The sequence below is a fragment of the Magnolia sinica genome, chromosome 19 (assembly GCF_029962835.1).
Source record: "Magnolia sinica isolate HGM2019 chromosome 19, MsV1, whole genome shotgun sequence".
Classification (NCBI taxonomy): Eukaryota; Viridiplantae; Streptophyta; class Magnoliopsida; order Magnoliales; family Magnoliaceae; genus Magnolia; species Magnolia sinica.
The window spans coordinates 13,386,802-13,408,963 of record NC_080591.1 but is presented as its reverse complement, the minus strand read 5'-3'; the positions used below and the strand labels follow the sequence as shown (position 1 = coordinate 13,408,963).

Here is a 22,162-nt window from a genome sequence, read left to right as displayed (position 1 = left end):
TACCAAACGAGTTTTTTTTCACTCCTAAATAAGAAATGTTCCGATAGTTACAGGGAGCTATGCTCGGCAAACAGAAGTGGCCCACTTATTAGATGGTCTAAATATATTGGTGTGTTCATCACAGCCACCACTATCATAGTTGTGGTTGCATTAGTACCGTGTTTTTTTTTTTTTTTTGCTAACGCCTCCACTCAATATAGTACTAACCATTAATTTGCAAAGATTTCCATTTTTGTATGCCTTAGTTACAGTGAGTACCTCTTTAGAAACTTTTAGCACACTGTCATAACTAAAGAACTTACATTAAAAAGTATTGGGTGTTCATGTAAATATCAAATTATTCTTTAGATTTGGAACATGTATTACATTTGTCAATGTACGTTCTACCCTATTGAACGTTCGCATGCAAATCGTATTCATTTCAACTACCTTATAGGCATGATCATTTTGCCTTAAGAGAATATTTCTCTCAAATTGGAATTGGATGAAATTTCGTATATATGCTCTCCAATCATTTATAACTGAAGAGACAACTGTACCAACTCCTGTGTGGTTATTTTCCACTCTTATCTTTTGATTAATGGATATACCTGTCAAGATGCGTGGGGCGCGGAAGGTTTTGATCCTTTTGTTACGGGAGGAATAGCCTCTCATCATATTGCAGCGGGGACATTTTAACATTCAATCCTCTAGAACCCATGTCTCAAATTTGATTTTAAACCCTAATGTAATAGCCTATGTTCGGATATCAATTGTTGCGTGTAGCCGCCTTCACGTTAGGCACAAAAGCAACCTTATAGTGAATCAAAGAAGCAAATAGAATAACGAAAACAATGAAAAATCACAGAAAACACAACGATTTATATGAAAAAACCACGGCACAAAGAGACAATATCCACTATGAAAATTAAAAGTACAAGAGATGGAATTAACTTACAATCGACCATCCATTGATCAAACGAACATACTAAAAAATGTTTAGAGAGCAAATATATATTTTCCGAATAATCTCAATCAATTGAGCCTTGATCTTCAATTTGATCGAACGTGCCCAAAACTATCCATAGAGTTAACTACATAATTCATGATTTTCTCGATTGATCAAGGCTGCACTTGATCAATTGAACTCTCTTATTTCAGCATAAATTGAAGGCACCAATTTCAACAACACATTATATTACTAATAGAGTTCATCTAATTTTCCTAGTAAAGTTAGCTCAAGTTTTGATTGGGTTAGGGTCAATTCCAACCTAAATATTACTTATGGCATGATTAGAAATCCGAATGACATTTAGTTATGGGAGTGCTTTGCAGGCATGTATGGGTTTCCTAGGTATTAAAAAAATGTGGGGGAAACATACAAGGAAAAGTGGTCGCTTACCTGGACGAAGCAAGGGGACATCTCACATGGGAGATTGGCCACATACATTGGGTCCAGAATATGGTGGGACTTTAATTTTCCTTGTTTTATCCCAGAATAAATCCTTTTTAACCTGAAAACTCAATTTAAGAATCTTCCACATTGTTCCTTAAATATTCCGAAAATTTCCCCTAATCGGGGGAAAAGATAACAAAACCGGAAGTCCCAAAAAAGAAACCCTTCAAAGGAAGAAGGAATATCAGGCTTTTTTTTTAAAAGAGGGGGTTTTTTTGATGTTTTTCCATGGTACGGCCCACTTTCCAAAAACTTGGGATCCAAATACCATGGAAACCAAAAAAAAAAATTTTTTTGGGCCCCAATTTCTTGATGATGATCCAAAAAAGGGGGAAAACCCCAATATTTTTTTTTTCGGATTTTAATTTTTGGGAAATTCCCCTTTGTTGGGGGGTTAAACCTTTTTTTGGGGCGTAGAAACCCAAACCCAAAGGGGAAAAACCCTTGTGGGCCCCGGTCCCCAAATTTTTCCCCCCGGGGGGTTTTTAACGTTTTAAAAATTTTAAAATAAGGAAACCAAATTAAAGATTCCAACTTGTATTAGTATCTAGTCACAAAGATCTGTGTGTGAAGGGGGGTGTTTAAAAATTAAAAAAATTTTGTGTACAATTTCAAACCCTTTTTTTTTTTTCCCCCTTTTTTTTTTGGGAAAACACTTCATCTCCCCATATGTCACCACCGGAGTTATTTTTTACTAAGGTGGGAGAAACAATACATGGTGGGCCCTCCACGAACTCATGGATGGGAGCTCCCCTTAATTGTTTCCTTGTTTTATGGCCCACCTGAATCCCAAATCAACATTATCTTAGGATCCATGCCCAAATGAGGGGCGATGCATTGGATGGTTGAAGTAGATGCTATCAACACACCTAGGTGTTGCCTATAAATGATTCAACGAAAATGTTCTCTCCATAATCTGGTGAAAGCATTTGTATCGAATCATTTCCCACACACGTACATGGAAGGGAAGTGAGTTCTGTATGACTATGATTTAAATACTTTTATATTTTAAATATTTTCATGTCATAGATCTACTTTGTACACGAACAAGAGAACTGGCTATCATACGAGTGTCTCATGTTCTTTCTTCCCTCAAGAGGCAGTCAGCATCAGCTCGTCGGATCAATGGGCACGATCACAGAACTATGACCTCAATCCACGGTTAGTTCTGATGAATCCTAATACATTATCATGTGAAAATAAATAAATAAAATATGATAATCGATATTGTTATTTGGCTATTGCATGCTAAATTGAAGATTCTTGGAGGTGGCATACCATCTACAAGTCCTCCCACAGGTAGCTGAAGAAATTAGCACACTGATTTTATTTTATTTTTTCTCAATTTTCAAAACTGGGGCCCATGGTTTGATAATCCGGACAATTGATCAGTTCCATCCCACCTTACATGGACCGCACCATCAAAATCAAATCCATCAGATTGAAGGATCCTAGCCACATATACTGAGATTTTTTGCTGTTGAACATGGACGGTGGAGAAAAATTCTCCTCATAATCGTTTATTTCTAGGCCATGAATCGATGATTATTATTGTCCTGTTGAGGATTCAATCAGGGAACGGATTTGGTCAGGTCAGATTAACACCGAGTTGGGTTATGCTATGACCTTGGGGCTCACCTTGATGTACGTTGTTATGGGTGAAAATGAGCGGGCCAGATGCATGAGGTTGGCTCGAATGTCCATAATGGGTTGCGCAGTGCCAATCATGACCAAAAAGCTCCTAAATAGTAAGAAAATGATACTCTAGTGTTTCGATTGCACGACGCCGAGCTCTCTTGTGATCTCGTCCGTGCCCAAGCTGACGTTTAAATCTTCTAGAAGAGCCTCCAAGACATGATCTAGTGTAAGACCGAGCACGTCCTGCTCAGAAGGCATGTGGAAGAGCCCATGCACCGAGCAATAAGATGAAGGGAATAGTCATCTCGGATTTCGCCTTATGTCCTACAAAGGAATGAAGCTTGGTCCTGATGCTCGGATACGACACACATGACCAAGTTGGCGTGTAGGTCGACAATTTGCTCATTACTAGGGGAAAGCTCGGTCATGACCATCAAAGAGACGAAGTCGGGAAACTATTCATCGGGACTACTATGTAGGCCACCTCGGTCGCTCGATCACAGCCTTCCATTACATGTATCTTTCGATTTCGACTACTCAGATCATATCAAAGAGATCTGTTCAATATCTCAGACAAAGATCTCAGAAGATATCCACGATACGCTCAAGACACGATTCCCTTTACAATACGTACCTATTAAGTAGGGAGATCACGATCTACACCACCGCCCTTTCCAGTTATAAATAAAAGCATCCCCAATGGTGAAAGGTACACATAATCTTATGCACGAACTACTCCAAAAAATCATACATTCTATTAGACCTAGCTTGCCTTTCTGACTTTGACATCAAAAATTTCTTACAGTAGTCAGGGTCTCCATCTGTCTCCACTTGTAAGTATAAGTGATCTAAGAGGACGTCCCAATTTCTGCATCAACATGTGTTGAATATCCATGCATCCATACGTTTTATCAAATCATTTTAATCCATGGTCTCAAAAATGAAATAGATCCAAATATCAGGTGGACCACATTAGAGGAAACAGTGATGATTGAATTGCCACCATTAAAAACTACCTAGGGCCCTCGGTAATGTTTGTTTGCCATCAACCGGTTGATATAAGCTCACATAGACCCAGATGAAAGGAAGACAAAAATGACAGATTGATCCAAAACTTTTGTGGCCCACCATAAGTTTTTAACAGTCAATCACCACTGTTTCCTGTGGTACGGTCCACCCGAGATTTAGATCAGCTTCATGTTGTGGCCAATACCTTAAAATGATCTGGAAAAACGGATGGACAGCGTGGATATACAACACATACATCAAGGTGGCCTGACCGAACCCGCTCACATCCCATCATCCTTTTACACGACGGTGTATTGGTCTAGTTTACCGGACCATGGGTCCAAGTTGTCAGAATTGAAACACGCGCGTGCAGTACAGATCCTCACGCCGCAGATCACATGATTCCTATAAAAGCAAGCCATGAATCATACCTTCTCGAGGACCATGTTTTCCAGCCTATGCTGCGTTTGGATGTTCAATGGAATTGAATTGTAATTTCCTTAATGAAAAATTCTCCATGTTCTCAGAGCAGCACTATAAGCTTATCGTAGTTCCTAGTTGAATCAGTATAAGTGGACAGTCAAACAACGCGTTCATGGACTACCATGCAAAAATCACACTCATCGGATGATCCTATCCATCTTTAATCTGGGCCTTTCCCTTTTAAAGGCCATTGATCACAAGGTTAATATTTATAAGATTGGCATGATATTTGCATGCTAGCCAGTGAAATGTGCATTGGACCTAATGAACAGTCTAGATCAATGGATTGGATTGTCTAGGTATTCCAATGCAACTAGGAGTAATATAAGTTAATGTGTTGTGAGAGCACTGGAACATTTAATCCAGAGAATCCATTGGCTAGTAGGCCTTGGCTGGCTGCGTTTGTGTGGGCCATGATAGCTCATTATACAAGGAGCATGAATGTCAGACCAGGGCCACACCCATTTATACAGGGGGCCTGTAATTCAAGCATGGGTGGTGGGCCCAACCCTTGTCAATCTGGACACGGCTTGAACTGGGATCTGATTACCACGAGTTCAACTGGTGATGACTCAGGCCTAAATCACGCCCAGGTCCAACCCATAAGCCAAATTTTCGGATCAAAGCCTGCCAACCAGCTCATTGCAGGCCCTATAAATGATCAAATAGGGTTTGTGTGGTCCACCATATTCCATAAAGATGAGCCCAAACTAAGAAGTCCAACTTGAATTAATTGCATGCAAGGGTCGAATGGGTTGGATCAATCTGACAGGTCACCTTACCTCACCCAACAAGTAGTGGGTCTGGTTCCAAAATTGAGACCTGTGGGGTGGGCTGGGGTCTGAAAGTTTGACCCAAATTACTAAAATGCATCAGATGGGTCCTCCCAAAATCAATCAGATCCAATTTTTCAATAGCCCCAATTTGGGTTATACTAAAATAGACTCAACCCAGACCTGAAGCTAACTAATTAAACCCACAAAAAAGTAGTTAATTAAGCATTTGAGTTTTTTATTTTTGTTTTTTCTACTATTGGGCTAAACTACAATGACCGTTTTACACCTTTTCCTAAAAGATGGTTGTCCATTTAGGAATGGGCAAATTGCCGGCCAACTCATACTAAATGGGCTAACCTAATAATCTGATTGCAGTTGTTGAATTTAAACTGTTGGCCATTTTATTCTTTACCATCGAAATTGATAGTCGCCACGAATTAGATGATTTGGAAATGTTTTTATTTGAATCAATAGCAATTTCTATACCCAACCTAAAATCGATCCAAGCCAACTTGCATAATAATCAGGTCAGGTCTTTCTCCTACTATACTCAAACCCGACCAGTCTGTTTTTGACTTGGAACTAACCCGTCCTGCATGAATTTTTAAAAGGGTAGGGTAAGGGCCCCTGACCAGTCCCATCTATTCCCTAAATGCATGGGACCAAGATTAAGGCGTACGTTTGGTTGTATCATGAATTAAAATGGTGGTCATTTCCTCTCACCTATAATTCCTATATACCATGCTCAGTAATTGCATGACATCAGATCATCTTTCAGTGATCCAGTTAATCTAGCTAGCTGATATAGATGGTTGGCATGTTACACCTCATTGTGGATCGACCATCGCCCCAAAAATCTCTTCAATGGGACAAACTAATGTTCCAATTTGTATTAAAATGGACCATTAAGAAGAGAAATACAACAACGGTTCGAATTCATGATTCAACCGAACCTGGGACATCCTTTCATGGAGGAACTGTATAACGTGTGATGCTTGCCTTTGTACAGTACAGATGTCTTTTCAATTCTGACAAGTGGGGCCATTGTTGATAATTAAACCAATGTTCTATTGCTGCGCGGCCAGTCTAAATGGATCATGGCCCAATAGAAAGATTTGATAGTTGTGTTGTAAAATTTTTATATATATATATATATGGGAAAAGGTACTATGCCCTCGACCTCACGAGTCCGTCCCATGAGGTCGAGCTGTGTGGGCCCCACCGTGATGCGTGTCGAAAATCTACCCCATCAGTCCGATGCACCATTCCATCGTGGGCCTAGGTCTCAAAAATCAAGTCAATCCGTGACTTTTTTGGGCCACACCACATACAGAAGTGGGGAGGGGCCGTGCACCATTAAAACATTCATAATCAGTTTTTTGGGCCCACTGACATGTGGTTTGCAAATCCAGCCCATCCATTATGTGTGTCCCACTTGGATGAGAGTTCAGACCAAGTTTCAGAAGCATTAAAAACTCAGGTGGGCCCCACCAAGTGCTTTTATATGTTTTAACGGTGTCTTCATATGATTTTAGATGGTATGGCCCACTGAGTTTCGTATATGGCTGATTTTTGGGATATCCCATAATTTAGAGGGAACCCATCAAATGCACGGTGTTGATGATCGACACGCATCACGGTGGGGCCTACACAGCTCGATCTCAAGGGAGCTTATTGTGAGGTCGAGCGCATAGTACCTTCTCCCTATATACACACACACACATCACACCAGTTGTATGAATAAGTGGTTATTTGATAATTGGCAATGAAAATTGATTTTTTTTTACAAAACAAAATCTTTTAAACTCATAATTCATTAAAGGTGCGTCTGATTTTTCATTTCCCACCAATTCATTAAAGGTGCGTCTGATTTTTCATTTCCCACCATAAATGGTGGGAAATAAACAATTATAATGTTTTATCGGTGTTTCGTAGAGAGTTTAAAAATTCCTATAATAATGTCCCAAAAATGGTGATTGCATGCAAGAAATAGAGCTTGAATTGCGTACCATCATTTTTATGAACCCACTGTGATATATGTGTTTGATCCATGTAGTCCATCAGTTTTACGAACTCATTTTAAGACATGAGCCCAAAATAAGAGAGATTCTAAACTCAGGTGAACCACACAATAAGAAATGGTGGGGAGATGATGTCCATCATTGAAAGCTAAAACCTTACTAAGGCCCACAAAAATGTGTACCTGTCACCTGCTCATAAGTTGACACAGTCATAGATGAATGGAACACACAAATATCAGCTTGATCCAAAACTTACGTGGCTCCCAAGAAGTTTTCAATGGTAGGCGCTCAATTCCTCCCGTATCCTACAGTGTGGTCCACGGTCCACTTGTGCTTTGGATCTGCCTCCTTTTTGGACTCATGCCATAATATGAGTTGGTAAAATGGATGGCCGACGTGGATCTCACACACACACACAAATATAATGGTGGGCCCTATAGTTTTTGTACACAAAATCATTTTTTGACTTGATTTGCTAATATGCTAATTTAGTCACTATTAGTAGATAAAATGAAATAATTTCTTTTACTCTTGAATTCCAAATAACTTGATTAGTAAATGGTATATAATGATTTAAAGTCATTTCTTCAATTCACTCTTCACTTTTAAATTTATAACCTTTACATTGAAGCTCGCAGATAGGTACAATGTATATCCAAGCCATCCTACCATGTAAGTTCCCCATCACATGAATCAGGTTGGTACACTAATTAGGTGAGAAACAATTAATTAAACAAATGTACATAAAACAGCTAAAGTTTTCTAAACTGTCCACTTATTTCTAATATCATGCGTTGCCTCTGAGTGGACCGCCTTTGTCTTTGGCCAATAACATCTACGCAATGAGGTCAACCTAATGGACGGTTTAGAGATTTTACCTGTTTGCCACATATGCATATGCAGTGGCTTCTTCACGAGCTGACCTGTCCATGGCTGTGGGCTTGGCAGAGCTCCTATATTTGTATCTTATACAAATGATCCAATCCACAAGAAGTTTGATTGGGAATTCTTTTGACAGTCTTTTTGCAAGGAAGAATTGAAACACAATCAAGTTGAAAGGGGTGCCGCATCAGGCGGACCGTTCAGATTCAGTGCCCATGATACGATTCGCAGAGGTGCGCACAGGTGCTCACGTAAGAAGTGTGTGTGTGTGTCTACACACACACATGCCGTCGAGCTCATGGGAACTTCCCATGAGGTCGAGTTGTGTGGGCTCCACCATGATGCTTGTAGAACGTCTACCCCATCAGTCAGATGCACCATTCCATGGTAGGCCCAGGGCTTAAAAATCAAGTCAATTCATGACTTGTTGGGCCACACCACATACAAAAGTTGAGAGGGGCTACCCTCCATTAAAACATTCATAATAATTTGTTGGGCCCACTGAGATGTGGTTCACAAATCCAGCCCATCCATTATGTGTGTACCACTTGGATGAGGGGTCAGACCAAGTTTCATACACATCTAAATTTCAGGTGGGCCCCACCAAGTGTTTTTATATGTTTTAGGCATGTCTTCACATGCTTATAGATGGTAAGGCCACCTAAATTCCGTATATGGCTGATTTTTGGGATATCCTATAATTTAAAGGGGACCCATCAAATGCACGGTGTTGATGTTAGACACACATCACGGTGGGGCCCACACAACTCGACCTCATAGGAAGTTCTCATGAGCTCGACCGCATAGAATCTTTTCCCATGTTTATATATACCTGACGGGATGGTAATGCGTCCGGGCAGGGCTCTGTGGGGCCCACTTTGATGTAAGTGTTTTATCCACGCCGTTCATAGATTTTATCAGATCATTTTAAGGTATGATCATAAAAATGAAGTAGGTACACATCTCCAGTGGACCACACCAATGGAAGCTGCAGTGATAATGACACCCACTGTTGAAACCTTTCCAAGGGCCACCGTGGTGATTTTTTACCATCCAACCTACTAATAAGGTCATGTAGACGTTGATGAAGTGAAAAAACAAATATTGCTTGATCCGAAACTTATCCAGCTCCCAAGAAGTTTTTAATGGTGGCAGTTCAATACCCACTTTGTGGTCCACTTAAGCCCTGTACTTGACTCATTATTTGAGTCATACCTTAAAATGGTCCGAGAGAAACTATGAACAGTGTGGATAAAACACTTAGATCCATCCGGGCAAGGGTAGGATGCAATCTGTATATATATATATATATAATGGTACTACGAGGTCGACCTCATGGGAACTTTCCATGAGATCGAACAGTGTTGTCCCCATGTGATGTGTGTCGAACATCAACACCATCAGCCAGATGTACCATTCCATAGTGGGCCATTGGCTTAAAAATCAAGACAATCTATGACTTGGGTGGGCCATGGGCTTAAAAATCAAGACAATCTATGACTTGGGTGGGCCACACCACATACAACAGTTGAGAGGGGTTACCTCCCATTGAAACATTCATAATCATTTATTGGGTCCATTGAGATGTGTTTCACATATCCAGCCCATCCATTGTGTGTGTCACACTTAGATGAGGGGTCAGACCAAGTTTCAGCCACATCTAAAAATCAAGTGGGCCCCACCAAGTGATTTTATATGTTTAAAATATGTCTTCACATGGTTTTAGATGGTATGGTACAGTTGATTTTTGGGATATCCCGTAACCTAAAGGGGCCCATCTGGCTGATGCTGTTGATGTTTGACACACATATGGTGAGGCCCATACTGCTTGACCTCATAGTACCATTTCCCAGTCATGCACCAGCGCGCACGCGCACAGACGCACACACACATATATATATATATACACACACACACTCAAGCAGAAAAGGCTTGGGTCTAAAAATTAAGCTCAAGCCCACTACTTGAAACTTAGATCGGCCCATCTCCTATCTCAAGGATCGGCCCATCTCCTATCTCAAGCCACTCCTCCGTAGAATATTTTTTTAAAAAAAAATCTCGGTCCAAGTTGTTAGGGATGTCAATGAGCCATGCTCGGGCATGAAGCCCTGGTTGCGTAAATCCTAGGCGTGAATCTATCCCAAGAAGATGGTGGGCCATAAGAAACAGACCTGTGTTCATACTCGATGATTGTTTACAGACTAAGCCCGAGTCCAACTTGAGCCCAATCCTGACCTCTAACTTTTCTGCAAGTTGTGGACTGTTCATCAGGTGTGTGCCATAGTACATGATACATGATAACATTTCCCTGAAACTATAAACGGGCCTACCAGTCCAGGATGACTTGCTCTTAGCGACATACCTATTAATAAACGGCCTTAAGTTTTTGGGCCAAGCCCAGATCTTGGTCCCAGTATTACAGCCCAAGCCTGTTGAAGGCAGGCTAGACCCAACATCATACGGGCAAGCCCAGTGTGTAGACAGCCTTATCCAGGGTTTTTTTTTTTTTTTTTTACTTGGAAATTGGGATCCATTCGTCCGAACCTGAGCTGAGTTGGGACGTCCAAGTGGGAAATCCAAGTCCACTTGGACGATTTGTATCTAACTATGACTAGTGTTGCTTGCATCCAGCCGCCCGTCCAAGCTGACATGTGGGGAATCTATGCCGTTAAGTGGTTTGCCCGAACATGTAGATGATTGTGTTCCTATCTCAGTGCGGTCATCTCTCACCAGGTGGGCTACACGGATAGATGAATAATGAATTATTAACAACGCTTGCCAATTGTATGATGCAACATTTATGTGTTTCCCATTTGATGATTTGACCAGATTGAATATCAGGCCATGTGTCTTAAATCGTGGTTTTGACTTAACAAACGGTTGAGATTTGCACATGATGAGCGTGGCAAGTAGAGACGTGCTTGTCTCCACGTTGCTTAACCAGGGGTTTCAGCTGGTTGGACTTGAGACTCTCTCTCTCTCTCTCTCTCTCTCTCTCTCTCTCTCTCTCTAGGAGTGCTCACCTGCGCACCATTCTTATGAGTAATCGTGTGAACTTTTTCAAAACTCATCTCCCATGATATGAGCTAAACTAGGGTGGCAACTGGTTGAACTTGAGAGTTTCTCTCTCTCTCTCTCTCTCTCTCTCTCTCTCTCTCTCTCTCTCTCTATATATATATATATATATATATATATATATATATATATAGGAGTGCTCACCTGCGCACCCGTTCTCATGAGTTCTCGTGAGAAATTTTTCAGAACTCATCTTTCATGATATGAGCTAAAAATTTGAACTGTCCATGTGATACAACACCCTATTAAACCCCCAAGGCCCAACTTTCACCTTGATCCAAAACTTTGGTGGGCCAATATGGAAAAAGGAAATAATTTCCTTCCTTGATTTGTATCTCTCTTTTGCCATGGCCTGCCAAAGTTTTGGACAAGGATAAAAGTTGGGCCTCGATGGTTTCATGGAGTGCTGCATCACGCGGACCATTGAAAATTTGGGCTCATATTATGGTAGATGAGTTCTGAAAAAGTTCTTAGCAGAACTTGTAAAAACTACAAGTGAGCATATATATATATATATATAAGTGCATTTGATTGATGGGGTGGATGTCCATTACACATCATGGTGGGACCATAGAACTCGATGGACCTCATAATACCTTTTCACACACACACACACACACACATATAAATAATGGTGATTGCTCAAGTGCACGAGTTCTCACGAGAACTTATTGGAACTTTTTGAGAACCCATCTCCTATGGTATGAGCTCAAAATCTTAACTGTACCCACGTGATGCAGCACCCATGAAACCCCTTAGGCCCAACTTTTACCCTGATTCAAAACTTTGTTGGCATAGTAAAAGAGAGGGAAATCAATAGAGGAAACTATTTCATTTTGCTATGGCCCGCTGAAGTTTTGGATTGGGGTAAAAGTTAGGCCATGGGGTTTCATGGGGTGCTGCATCATGTGGACGGTTTGGATTTTGGGCTCATATATCAGGTGGTCAGTTCACAAAAAGTTCTCACAAGTTCTTGTGAGAATTGGCGAGCAGGTGTGTATATGTATATATTGTTGTATTTGATGTCTTAAATCTAGTCAGATACAGGGTATATTGATGTCATCGACAGTCTATTCAATGTCACCTTTGATGACATCGAACAGTGCTCGATCCCATCGAGATTTTTCGAATTTTCTCCGGTTGGTTGTTGATCTATTTGGGCATTTTTTTCGATGCCATCATTGGATATTCGATTGAACCTTCGATGACATCGAAACTAGATCGATGCAATCAAGATTTTATCAAAAATCGGGTTTTGTCTTTGGACAGTTTAGGTGTTAGTTTGATGCCATTGACCCAGCTTCGATACCATCGAAGAATAAGTTTCGATGACATCGAATGTTTTGCGCAGAATTTTATGGATCTGTCGGATCCGCGAAATTTGTTTTCGATTTTGTTTGAGATGCTCCCATATGCTATAAATATGGGTGTAAACGGAATTGGAATGTATTCCAAGGGTTTCTAAATAGTTCTAGGGTTTCAAAGGGATGGAGCAAGGTGAGATTCGAAGTTGTTCGAATCGGGTAAACCTTCTCTCTTTATAATTTCTACTTTCATAATGAATTTTTGTCGTTTGTGTCGTGGTTTTTTTTTTTTTTTTTTTTTCGAAAGGGTTTTCCACGTTAAATCGTTGTTTTCTCCTGTGTGTTTGCTTGGTACTATTTGATTGCTATCCTAGATTCATCTCTGTGTGATTCCCTCGTTCTCCCAACATATATACATATGTGCATCATATACATGTTTTGTGGTTTGGCCATGGATGCTAATTGAAGTGTTGACCTTTAATGAGGGCTGCAATTTATTTATTATTTGGCATTGTTTGCCAAAGCTACCAAAGCTCAAATAAGAATGTGTTCTTCCTATGTAAGGAGATGAGCATAAACAAATGTTTAGGCTAGAAGTGCAGCCACTATCGGGCTCCTCACTGTATGCTTTTCACCATCATTCACCCATATGAGGGCCCCATAGGAGACCACCCAAACCCCTTCTAAGTTCCCTTCTACAACCAGTGTAGTTCAGTTTCTCATACTTCTCTTGAAATACCAACATATCTGGTGTGATGCTGATTGAAAATCCAGCCATTTGCTCCAGTTTGGCCTTGTAAGTTGATGGGCCATCTCCGACGAAGGTCACCGTCCGTTGAAACTCTCTGACAATCTTATCAGATGCCGAAGAAGTCGAATTTTTATTGGATACAATGATAAACGATGGATAGTTGAGATCGGACGATGGATGTGAACAATCATTAGACGTAGACCGAGTGATCGTTGCAATCTCCTCCTTGGTGTAATTCATCGTGCAAAGGAAGTTCACATAGTCTTGTGCATGGGCGTCATAGACAAGGCCTAGGTTGAGTGCCTTGTTGGGGTTGATATGGCCTGCTCCCATGGCTAGAGGAGTAGCCGGATTGTAAAGATTTCCTATATCTTTGATGGGGTTGAGAGTGTTATCCAGTACGTCCGCTGTGGTCATCATGGCTGATCGAATGGCGGCAGGGCTCCAATTGGGGTGGGCCGCCTTCAATAGGGCTGCAACACCAGCTGCATGAGGACAGGCCATTGATGTCCCAGTAATCAATTTGAAGTTGCTTGATAATGCTGTGCCTGATGCAAGTCTTGCTGCAGCTACATTCGGTGGATAGGCTGACAAAATTCGTGAACCTGGTGCAATTACATCAGGCTTCAAAATACCTGGACAGATTTGATTTGGACCCCTCGATGTGTAGGCGCCGACAGTCAGTGCTGGCTTCAGGCCCACGACGGTCTGCTGAAATTTGATTGTCACCGTTGGATTATTACTTGTGTTCATGTAACTCATAAGTGTTTTTAGATCTTCCGAATCTGGACTAATCTCAACAGTTGGACACAAGAAATCAGCTGCTTCAAGGAATAGTGTTACATCTGTGACGATTATGGCACCTGCAGCATCCGAGTCACACACTTGTGACATTTGAATGATCAGTGGCCTAATGTAGTCGCAGAAAATGATGGCATCCTTGTAGTAGGATAATGATTCTGATGAATCACAAGCTTTAATGGTGACGTTATAAATTAAGGGCACATCTGTTATGATCGCATTCAATGGGAACAATGACATTCCAATGACCGTTGCACCATTGCCTAGTATCATTGTCCCGGCGAATCTACGGTCGACAGCACTGGCACCAACTGATAATCACCAAGGAGCGCCATTTTGAACTGTTGAGAGTTGTGGCCCACTATTCCCTGCCGAAGTGGACACAAATACACCCTTTTCCATGGCTGCAAACGATGCAATCGCAATAGAATCTTGATGGAGAGGAAGTATACCAAAGCCCAATGAAAGAGAAATGACATCAACGCCATCAGAAATTGCTTGATCGATTGCAGCAAGGACATCAGAAGCATAGTCTAGTCCATCCCAGAGAGCCTTGTACATTGCAACCTTTGCTCGTGGGGCCATTCCTCTTGCAGTGCCCAAACCATATCCGAAAAATGATGCACCTTCAGCATAGTTGCCTGCAGCAGTTGATGATGTATGTGTGCCATGACCATCAGTATCTCTTGAAGAGTTGACGGCGATGTGAATGCTGGGAATGTTTGCGATGAGACCTTTGTTGAAGAAGCGATCTCCGACGAGCTTATCGGTTGCACATTGATGAATTGAAAGCATCACCCACCACACACTCTCCTTTCCATCTTGAAGGAACATTCGTCATCCCATCATCACTGAAGCTATCACTCTCTGGCCAGATTCCAGTATCCACAACGCCGATTATGACATCCTCACCGTAATTTGATGCGGGCCACAGGCCGGAATCGTGATTGAGTGAGAGGAATTCGTAAGTGTGAGTGGTATGAGCTTGGACCTGTGTATCTGGGAGGGCGGTGATGAATCCTGATGAACGTTGCAGAGAATGTAGCTCAGCTGGTGAGAGGGTGGAACTGAAGCCATGGATGGCATGATCGTATGCATAGAGAATTATTGGGTGGGCCACATCGGTGCCCACAGCTAAGGAGTCGAGGGTGGCGGTGTACCAATGATGGTGGCTAGAGAAGGCCTTGGGCATGGCCGACATGTCCATGTGGACGATGTACGTGGACCGTTGAGCTGATGTGGACATGATCAGAATGGTGAGGAGAAGCAATGCATGTAAGTGCATGTGGGAAATCGTGGTCATGGAAGTGTCCATCTCTGCCTTACAAGGAGATTGTCTATACAAAGTGATATATAATGTAGTTTTGGTGTATGTCTATATATATAGTTTGCATGATTCCTAATTGGCACTGCCACGGGGTTGGGCTGTGATTCTTAGGAATTTTTGTCTTCTCTCTTCTTTTGTTAGGGCTCGGCGTTGTGGTTTCTTAGTCATGTATTTAATAGAATTGAACTGGTCAGTTTAAGAGGCATTCGTGGTACGTGCCAGTTTGGTGTGCGTGTGGTATCTGGACCGTTTATAAGGTGGGTTCCTCTGTGTATATCGAATGGACGAAAATCAGGCAGGTATATATATTCATCAGGTGGGTCATAATTACATGACAAAAATAGACTGTTAGAGATGGTCATCTTTCTGCTGTTTTTTACATAGACGTGTGGTTTCGGCTAATGAAACAACCGCTTCATTTTGGGCCAGGTAATTTTCTGCGGTGGGCCCCACCAAATGAGTGAACAGGATCTCTCAAATGTGGGCTACACTGGGTGAGCATGTTTGTTTGCTTTTACTTTCTTACATACACGGTCTCACATCTACCTTTTTTCTATATTAACGGCCGAGATTTTCACACAAGAAAACACTTCCGAATGTAAATTGCCGTCTTTGGTTTTACAACCTCAATATCGACCGTCAATTTCCCAAATAACCAATCAGATGGTTGCGATCATCCAATCAAAGCGATTTGATAGGGATGTACAATCAAACATGACCCGGCACACATCAATGTTAAGACCTCTCCAATATACTCACCTGTCCATTTCTCAAACCACTAATCCATGGTTTGGCTAAAGGCTCAAGTAAACTTTCTTTTTAAGTAAATTGCATTGGGGTTCTTTATAATTATAGCAGATTGCGTTGAAGGGAACTATGGTCCAACCTTTAACGTAACAATTAAATAAGGGCCGTTTGATCACATCTCTACTGCCAAAGGTTTATTAGCTTATTCTATATTTTTTTTTTTTAAAAAAAGAAAAAGAAAAAGAAACTCTCGTTTGTAAATAGGCTGTTTGGTTATAAAGTTCAAATTTGGGAAAAAAGCTCTAAAAACACAAGTACTGTAGAGATTTTTTTAAAGAGCTTATTTGGTTTGAGTAGGTTTGTCTTTAAATATTTTAAGTAATTTCCATGTTACCCCTTCTCTTCTTTTTTCATATTTCTTCCCAAATAATGAATGACGCATAATGAAAGTGGGCCCTGCATGATGAATATTTCATATCAATATGGGCCCACATAATGTAGGGTTCACATCAGAGGTGGAATCCAAATGATGGATGGCCAACATCCAAATGTGGCCCCACATGATGGACTATCCACATTAAGTGGCCCCACATGATGGACGGTCCACAACAAAGGTAGGACGCACATGATGGATGGTAGACATTAAATGTAGACCCGCGTGATGAATGACGCATATTGAAGGTGGGCCCCAAATGATGAATAATACACATCAAGGTTGGCCAACACAATGCACAATTCACATCAAAGGTAGGCCCCACATTATGAATGGCCACATCAAAGTGTGGCCCCGCATGATGGACCATCCATATCAAGTGGGCCCCACATGACGGAAGGTCCACTTCCAAGGTGGCACCCACATGATGGATAGTAAACATAAAAGTTGAGCTCGCATGATGAACGACCCATATTGATGTTAGGGCCCCACATGATGTATGGTCATCATCAATGTGGGCACACATAATGCACCATTCACATCAAAGGTGGACCCCACATGATGGATGGCCCACGTCAAAGTGTGGCCCCGCATGATGGACAGTCCACATCAAAGGTGGCACCCATACGATGGATGGTGGACATCAAAGGTGGGCCTGCATGATGAATGACCCATATTGGAGGTGGGGCCTACATGATGAATGGTTCACATCAAGGTGGGCCCATATAATGCATAATTTACATCAAAGGTGGGCTCCACATGATGGATGGCCCACATCAAAGTATGGCCCTGCATGAAGGACCATCCACATCAGTGGGTGCCACTTGATGGATGGTGGACATCACCTTTGGATGGACCATATTGAAGGTGAGAGGCCCCACATGTTGAATGGTCCGTATCAAGGTGGGCCCGCATAATGCATGTTTCACATCCAAGGTGGAACCCACATGATGGATGGCCCACATCAAAGTGTGGCCTTGCATAATGGACCATCCACATCAAAGTTGGGACCCACATGATTGATGGTGGAATTGAAGGTGGGCTGACACGATGGACGATTGACATCAAATGTGGGCCCACATGATTAACAGCCCATATTGAAAGTTGGGCTCCACATAATGAATGGTCCACATCAAGGTGGGCCCACATAATGGATGGAGTGTGCCTTACATGATGGATGGCCCGCATCAAAGTGTTGCCCCCTTGTGGTGGACAATCCACATCAAGTGGGCCCCACCTAATCGACGATCCACATCCAAGGTCTTGCATGATGGACAACCCATGTCTAGAGTATCCCAACATGATAGATGATCCACATAAAAGGCACGCCCTACACAATGAATGATGTACATCAAAGTGTGCCCCACATGAAGGATGGCCCACATCAAATTGTGCCCTCGCATGATGGATGGCTAACAATAAAATTGATTTCCAACTTGTTGATGTAAATTGAAACAATTGGCTGCTATCCAAGATGAAATCGATACTCTTTGTACCGATTATGACACAACTTGGACCGAGCCACTCTATTGGACTTGGATCCATCATTTCAAAAAGATCGTGTTGCATATGTTTGAGGCCCAACACAAGTACTTGGAGCATGACATTAAGAAAATTGAACGTGCTTATGTTAGTCCTGACCATTCGATCCTCAAGAACTAATGGACTTTATTAGTTCTCATATTGGCATCTTTTAGGCTAGGCTCAGTCACAAGAAAGCAGTGCTCTGAAAAAAGAAGCAGAGACCAAACCCAAGACTCCCGGTCATCATGTGGACAATACCGTGTGCATTTTCGATCGTGCTATGATTGAAGGAACGTCTTGGAACTGGTTGATTACGAATATGAATTTGTAATACTTGGGGTTAAAGCTTCAGTTGAATTATTTTTAATTTTGTGTATGGTTAGATATTGATGGTTATTATTGAATAAGACCTCAGATGGGTAGGTCATTAAATGATTTCATTTTCATATATAATATACAGCTGTATATATAACTTAGAATTAATCTCATTATACAGAAATCGTTGCCTGTGGTGCGTATACTTTACTGATTTACGTACACTTGAGTGTGCATGTAGGGCTGCGGAACTCGGGACTGGGATGTGCTCTCGGCCTCCAATTTTAGGGTCATGAGAGATATGCTAATTAAGCTAAATGCATAATATAACTCATTTCAAGTACATTTAACTTGGATGGCATACAAATCCAAAACAAGAAATGTTTATTGGTGATGAACTGATGATTCCAAATCAAACTCAACCTCGTCTAATGATCTTAAACAATTACTATAGGACTGCTCACTGTATGCTTCTTCCCATCATCCACCCATGTAAGATATCCATATGAAATTTCCCCTTTCCTCTCAGGACTGTCCTTCACAGTCAAAGTAAAGCTTAGCTTCTCATACTTCTTTCCAAACACAAGTGTATCGGGCTGGACGCTAACAAAGTACCCATTTGCCTGAACAGACAACTCAGCCTTGTAAGTTGATGCACCGTCTCCGACATTGGTCACCGTCCTTTGAAATTGTTGGGTCTGTGAAGAACTGTTACCAAACAAAGCAATGAAAGATGGGTAATTGAGATCAGATGATGGTTTCGAGCATTTGTAAGAATTTCTAGTGATTGTTAAGATCTGCTCAGTGGTATAATTCATTGTGCAAAGGAGATTAATGTAGTCTTGTGCATCCACGTCGTAGACAAGGCCCGGGTTCAGTGCCTTGTTAGGGTCAATGTGGCCAGACCCCATGGCGAGCGGAGTGGCTGGTTCATAGAAATTCCCGCTATCTAAGATTGGATTGTGAGTGTTATCAAGTGGACATGCTGTGGTCATCATGGCAGATCGGATTGCAGCTGGGCTCCAATCAGGGTGGGCCCCCTTCAACAATGCAGCTACTCCAGATGCATGTGGGCAAGCCATAGATGTCCCGGAGAGGAGGACGTAGTCACTCGACAAGATTAAACGAGGCCTAATCAATGCCGCTGGTGCATTCGAGGGCCAAGCTGCCAACACTCTTGAACCAGGGGCGAGGATATCCGGCTTCAATATACCAGGATAACTCCATGAAGGACCTCTAGAAGTATATGCGGCGACATACGGGGCAGGCTTCGTCCCAACAATGGTCTGTTGGAATTTCAATGATACCGTTGGATTATCATCATTCTCCACATATGATATGAGTTTCTTGCTGTCAGTCAGTTTAATTACGATTCCTGGGAAAGAAGAAGACCCAAATCGCTCATCATCAGATATAAATATCGCTCCCGTGAGGTTTGACTGAGAAACCTCAGAGATTTGAGAGTAGACCGAACTGCTATTTTCACACACCACAATGGAACCTTCGGCCTGTGACAACAATGAGGATGAATTGCATGCTTTGAAGGTCTCATTGTAGACCAATGGCATATCCACCAGCCATGCATTGGCGGGAAATAGAGTTCGACCGATGATGGTCAACCCATTGCCGAGAGTCAACGTTCCAACGAATTCTCGGTCAATACTGCCAGCCCCAACAGTCAATTGCCATGGAATTCCGTTGTGTAGGGTTCCAAGGGATGGACCGGCATTGCCTGCCGAAGATGAGACTAGTATGCCCTTCTCCATGGCTGCGAATGACCCAATGGCGACAGGATCTTCATACATGGGAGCGTGATTAAAGCCCATCGAGATCGATATCACGTCTACTCCGTCTGCAATCGCTTGGTCCATTCCTGCGAGGATGTCCGACTTGTAGCCTCCTTCGTCCCAGATGACCTTATACATGGCCACCCTAGCACGAGGAGCAACACCAGTTGCAGTTCCCTTGGCATAACCAAAATACGATGCACCTGGAACGTAGTTCCCAGCAGCCGTTGATGATGTGTGGGTCCCATGCCCATATGTGTCCCTCGTTGAGTTCATGGAGATGTTCAAACCGGGGTTGTTTGCGATCAAGCCCTTGTTAAAGTAGCGTGCGCCGATGAGCTTGCGGTTGCACATGGAAGTATTGAAGGCTTCTCCTGGCACGCATTCTCCCTTCCACTTTGCTGGAATTTTGGTCATTCCGAAATCTTTGAAGCTATCGCTTTCTGGCCAGACACCAGTGTCGATCACTCCAACAATGACATCTTTGCCGTAATCAGATGAAGGCCATAGCCCGATGTATGGATTGAGAGAGAGGAATTCGTATGTGTGGGTTGTGTCCATTGTGACTGTCGAGTCTTTGTATGCAGATACGAAGCCTGGTGATTGCCTGAGAGCTTCTAATTCCTCGGGAGAAAGGACGGCGCTGAAACCATGGATGGCATTATCATATACATAAACAAGCCTCTGTTCATGATCCCCTGCAGTAGCGGGACTCAGAGATTTGATGGTGGCCGAATACCAATGGTGGTGATTGGCATATGCTTTGGGCATGGCTGATTTGTCCATGTGGACAATATAGGTGGACCGAGCGGCTAGTGCCGATGGCACAAGATAGACGGTGAAGAAGAGAAGATGCCATGCATGGAGGAGAGAGTGGGAAGGAGTGGCCATGGAAGCTGCATGGGAAACCAAGAAGCTATGCACGTACTTATAGTGAATGAAACGGCTACTTGGGCGAATTGGATCTCGATGATTACCATCTCCAGGGTCGGCAGCAGGGCGCATGTGCGAAAGATCGATGATCTCGATGATTACCATCTCCAAGGTCAGCAGCATGGCACATGTGCGAAAGATCGATGTCATTATTCAGGTTAACCCCAACATGTCTGTTACGTACGGTGGAAATTAAGTTGGTCTGGTCATCCGGTGGCCCACATGTGGATGAAATGGATTGCTAGAAAAATTCAGAGCAATGGTCCACATTTGACACGCATGTGGTCCCCAACAAATTATTGGACGGCTCAATTTTTGTGCTATTTTACACGTAGGGTGGGGATCACAGGATGCACAGCCTCAATTTTTAAATGGACAACCGTTGTTAGGATCGTAATCTCGCGAATGTCCATTCCACGCATCGATGATGCCGTATCCCTTGTAGCTGCCAACAGCCGGCCTTTTAACATCATCGGGGTTTACAAAGAGTGCGCATCGTCTGTGTCGAAGGGACAAAAAAATTCAGTGTTGTCCATGTCATCCCCGTTGACGTGGAAAGGGATTCGGTACTCCCCCTGCGAATAGCCAATGGCTAGTGGTCGGTGCTGTGTGGGCCCCACCATGATGTATGTTTTTCATCCATGCCGTCCATCCATTCTTCCAGATCAATTTTATGGTATGAACCCAAAAATAAGGTTGATTCAAATCTGAATTGGACCGCACAGTATTGATTGAACACCTACCATTAAAAACTTCATCCAAGTCTGTATGACCTGATCAACATGTTAGATGTCAAATAAATATTACAGTGGGCCATAAGAGGTTTTTAATGGTGGACATTCATTCACTACTGTTTTCCCATGGTGTGGTCCACCTGAATTTGGATTACCTTATTTTTAGGATCAAGCCCTAAAATTATCTT

At 42.3% G+C, this 22,162-nt stretch overlaps 1 pseudogene; it reads right to left on the bottom strand.

The window, feature by feature from the left end:
* Positions 1 to 13,207: 13,207 nt before the first annotated feature.
* Positions 13,208 to 21,345, bottom strand: LOC131234522 (subtilisin-like protease SBT3; annotated as a pseudogene).
* Positions 21,346 to 22,162: the final 817 nt, after the last annotated feature.